This window comes from Protopterus annectens, chromosome 3.part1 (assembly GCF_019279795.1).
Source record: "Protopterus annectens isolate FY-2018-M chromosome 3.part1, PAN1.0, whole genome shotgun sequence".
NCBI lineage: Eukaryota > Metazoa > Chordata > Ceratodontiformes > Protopteridae > Protopterus > Protopterus annectens.
Window position 1 is genome coordinate 480,728,420 of NC_056732.1, and position 3,397 is coordinate 480,731,816.

Sequence of the window (3,397 nt, forward strand, 5' to 3'; positions counted from 1 at the left end):
TGCTACCTGAATTTTCGTTTACGAATTTAATAATCCTGAAGTCTTCTAAAGCTAAGTACCCTGTTGGGGAATCCTTTTTTCTTGCTCTACCCGATGTCAGAAAAAGTTAACAATTGTCTTGCCTGTGGAAAGCAAATACCTCACAGAGATTTTCATTCTTACTGTGTCACCTGTTAGGCCCAGACCACGTTATCCCTCGCTGTCGGTTTTGTGCCTTATTTAACACCCGAACCATTAGTCGTCTGGCTCTCTGTCGCTAAATTCTTTTGCTCTCTATCTCTGTATTTTGAAATGGCTTCTGTAAGCCAGCTGATTACCAATATTCCGAAAAAACGTAAAGATAAAGACAGAGAACAGACAGCATGGGTCCTAAACTGCCAACAACGCTTCTGTTAAGCTAGTCGCCAGTCCGCCGGTACACAGGCCCTTTCCCATCCCCTGATGCCTGCTTCATTGGAGTCCCAGGCCTCGACTGAGACCCATTCGGAGTCCGGTATGCCACAAGACTCTTAATAGACTATGGAACCTGCGGATGTCTCTACCTTGGATGGGTCCGGAGCCGCTGAGCAGGCACCAGCTTCTGAGGCAGTTTTTTGCTCAACCGATGTTCGAGTCAAACCGATGGCAGGAGGTAAAATGTCAGGAGTAAGACTGGATTCCATAAAAATATCATCCACAACATCCAGAACAGGGGGTATTGCTAAGGGTCTGTGTTGAGGCATCTCTCAAAAATCTCTGACTCTCTTTTTGGACTGAGGATAGTCTTGGCATTCCCAGTGGAAATGCTCTTGTAAGGTATGCAAGGTTTCGCCAAAAGATGCCGCAACACAGACCCTTAGCAATACCCCCTGTCCTGGATGTTGTGGATGATATTTTTATGGAATTCAGTCTTACTCCTGACATTTTACCTGCTGTCCCTAGGAAACCAGACAGGTACTACAGAGTACCTGACTATCACAAATTTCTTTTCAAGAATCCTACTGCTGTCCCAGAGATAATTTCCCAGGGGCGTAAAGGTATCAAGGCTACTACAGCCAAGAATCCCACCCCTTCGGACAGGGATTCCAGAGTTTTGGACAGATGTGGTAAGAAGGTATATGCCTCTGCAAGTCTTATTAGGGCATTGAATTGTCAGTTTCACATGCTGAAGTACCAGCAACATGTTCTGGAACTTATTAAACCAAAAGTGGCAACCTTTTCAGACTATGCAGAAAATAAAATTGCATGAGCTTATGCACTCTGCAAGCCAAGTCAGCAATCATACTTTGCAATGTGGCTTTGATGCCCTAGAAGCATCTTGCTGGGCAGCTGTCGCTGGCCCTGTACTGAAAAGACTTGCTTGGCTGAAGGAGCAGACCTTGTCAGACCATGTCAAATCAAAGTTACTAGATGCTCCTTTGAATAAGGACTGTTTGTTTGGCACCAAAGCAGAAGAGGTTCTTAAAAAGATGGAAGAAAAAGCTAAGTCTATGCAGACTGTTAAAGAATTCTTACAAGTGCAACCCCCTAGATTCAGTAGATCTTGCCCTTCCGAACACTGGTCCTTCCCAACCCCTTCCAGGCCTTCTCAAACCAGACCCAGTGGAAACGGGTCACCCAGACTTTAGTCTCAGGGTATGCAGCAATCTAAGCAATGGAGTGCCCCCACCCCTAAAGCAGGAAGTGCTAAGCCACCTCCTTACAGAAAAAGCACACAATGATTTCTTTACTCCACTCGCCAGCCCTGCCCAATTGCTTGTGTCCTTAGGAGAAAAACTTGCCATTCATGCAAAAAACTGGATGTCCATCAATCAGGACCGGTGGGTCCTCAACATTGTATCCCAGGGGTACAAATTGTATTTCTGTTCACTGCCAACCCCAAGCGGGTTTCCAGACCTTCCTCCAAACCAGTGGGCAGAGGCTCAAAACCAAGTACTTTGTCTGCTCAATATCAGAGCTATTCATCTGGTTCCAGTAGAACAGGGTGGGGCAAGGATTCTACTCCAGACTCCTCCTGGTACCCAGGAAAGAGGGCTCTTGGCGCCCAGTCCTTGGTCTTTCCATTCTCAACACTTTCCTGGTGGTACCAAAATTCAAAACGCTTACCCTGCAACAGCTTCTTCCTAGGCTGGCCAAGTATGCCTGGTTAGTCACCCTAGACTTAAAAGAAGCCTATCTGCATATCCCCATAAGGGAATCGTGCAGGAAGTATTTACGTTTCAGGGCAGGGTCTATGGCATTATCAGTTCTCTGCACTTCCGTTTTGGCTTATCTACTGTGCCCAGAGTATTCACAAAATGCCTGGCTCCAGCCATTGCATACTGCAGGCAGAGAAATATCCAAATTTACCCGTACTTGGACGACTGCCTGATTCAAGCGGACAGTCGAATTGCTGCTGCAGCACCTGACATTTGTAAAAAACCTTCTCACTTCCTTGGGGTACAACAACGAAAAGAAATCAAAACTGGTACCCAGTCAAAATATTATATCCCTGGGAGCAAGCTTAGACACAACTTCCCAGATGGCATTCCTCATCTCAGAAAAACAAGTCTATCTGACAGACTACTTCAAATAAATGGCCACCAGAACCTAGCTATCTGCAAGAAAAATACTGCAAGCCCTAGGGTTCATGACCTCATGTATACTGCTGATTCCATATGCAAGACTGCATATGAGGAAACTCCAGTGGTACTCAAGTCTTTTGTGCCAACATTCTCAGGACCTGGAAACAGTCATTCCTATCATACCCTGTCTAAGGACAGAGTTCCTCTGGTGGGCAGAAGCATGCTGCCATTTACTCAACCAACCCCAAGCCGCCAAGACCCTAACCACAGATGCATCAGACTGTGCTCGGGAGCATACACATGGACGGAATATGTATTCAGGGCCACTGGAGCCCAAGTCAAATTCATCTGCACATCATCCAAAAAGAGATGCTAGCTGTACAGAATGCCTTGACAACTTTCAGGTCCCTAATCTTGCCAGGACAACTGCTAATAAAAACAGACAACACCACAGTTATGTGGTATATCAACAAGCAGGGGGGAACCCATTCCTACCCACTCAGCAGGCTAGCCATGGCCCTGTGGAACACGGCCTTGGACAGTGAAGTCCATCTGTAAGCTCAGTTCCTGCCAGGCAAACAAAAGTTACTTGCAGACAACTTGAGCAGAAATCTGCTAGACCCACATGAGTGGCAATTGGAGCACAGCACCTTCAAACTTCTGATCCAGAAATGGGAGACCCCAGAGGTGGATCTCTTTGCCTCCCCCTACAACCACCAGCTCAGCAAATTCTGCACCAGGAATCCTCACAGCAGGACCTGGAAAGTGGATGCCCTATTTTTTCAGTGGGTAAATGTCTCAATCTATGCCTTTCCCCCTCTGCCCCTCCTTTCAAGAGTATTCCTCAAATTAAA